Source organism: Gigantopelta aegis, chromosome 3 (genome assembly GCF_016097555.1).
Source record: "Gigantopelta aegis isolate Gae_Host chromosome 3, Gae_host_genome, whole genome shotgun sequence".
Taxonomy (NCBI): Eukaryota; Metazoa; Mollusca; class Gastropoda; order Neomphalida; family Peltospiridae; genus Gigantopelta; species Gigantopelta aegis.
Window position 1 is genome coordinate 20,431,859 of NC_054701.1, and position 1,760 is coordinate 20,433,618.

Sequence of the window (1,760 nt, forward strand, 5' to 3'; positions counted from 1 at the left end):
GGTGTACATAATCTGCCAATATTTAACATTTTCACATTTGAAATATGTCTGCATACAGCAAAATAACCTTTCAGTCATATTTATTTTCTGCAAATGTCACTTTAAAAAACATGCCACAGTCAGGCTCAAAATTGCCGTCGGTGGGCTGTTTCACCGATGGCAGTTGTTTTAAAAATTGCCGTGGGAGACAGATTCTTAAGTTCGAGCCCCGTTTATAACTGTATATATTAAACAGTTCTGTATTTAGCGTATTTAATCAGCATATAATAGATGTAGAAATTATCTCAGAAAGGAATGCAGTAGAATTTTCAGTCTTCATTTGAAAAAACTTAAGTGTAGAGGAATTTCAAATTATATAAAGGGACATATTCTATCAGTTTGGTTCCGAGTGCTGTTTGTATATTGATTATCCAGTTAACCCATTTTAATCAGTGAACCAGTATTACTGGGTCTGGGTAGTATGTCCCAGCCCTTTTACAGTCGGACTCTTTTCTTCTTCTGTTTTTAATTTGGTGGGGGTGGAAAGAATTAAACTATGGGGAGGAACTGAACATATTTTAAGTGCTAAAATATGTAACATAGGGTTTAAGCTGTCATTTTACAAATAACCAAATGCAAATTACAGTTGAATATGGCAAATGTACTTCATTATTAAATTGCCAAAAAACTAATTGCAAAACAAATAAATACAAATCTTCAAACAGCTTTAATTTTGTTTCGTTTGGCTAGCTGAAACTTGAATTTGGCTACAGGCTTTTATGACGAAATTTGCGAAATTACTAATATGTTTTCAGATTCAGCTTACACCCTGTGAAACAGTTAAATATTTATTATTAAAAAGTATCTCATGCACCCAGTAAACCTTTGGCTTTAAGTTGTAGAGTTTTCAGCAATGATTTTTTACAACTCGTGGTTATTAAGGGAGGAAGTGTGTTGTGTATGTGTGTCGCCTTATTGTTGATGAATGGAAATCACTGCTCTACACAGGTTAGATGTGTACGTTTCTTTTGTTCATATATTACATCAAGTATGTCCAAATTCATTCATTCTTGCCAATTTTTGTTACTGTTTTCATATATCATTATATATTGTGTTAATTAAAACATTGACACTGTTGCCGGCAGTCGATCAAAGGGAGTAGTCATCATATCTGTTGTGGAATAAAAATGAGGAAAGTGGTAAATGAACAGTTTGTATTTCTAAAATGAAACATTTGGCACCATTTTGAAAGAACATTGAACACAAAGAAAGTAGTAACGGTGCCTGTTGAAAGAGTATTAAATATTTATAACCGAATGATAATGGCATTAGGTGTATATTGAAATATTTGTTTTTCAGAAGCAGGAAAAAAAAATTCACAATTATTTTTTTTTGTTTAGATAGCTTCTTACTGTACTCGTTTATGCCCTTTACACCATGAACTCTGTCAGCAGTTGTAAAGGGTAACTTAACTTTAACAGAGGTGTTCGACTGTTCCAAATTGATCATGAGGGGTGAGGATGGATAGGGTCAATAATGACATGGTTATGGGTTTGATGAGATTCCAGGTATTATTTTATGGGTGATGGGTGTATAGGAATGTTTATGTTCAATTAATGCTAGGTATGTTGTTTTATTTTATGAGTGGTTAGGGTTGGAAAAATGTACCCCACCGATGTCATGTGATCATTTTTGGAATGGCCTCAGCTGTTTGATATATACTAAGATAAAACAGTTTAGTAACTTGATACTGGTGCATTGTACTTTATAAGTAAGCTACA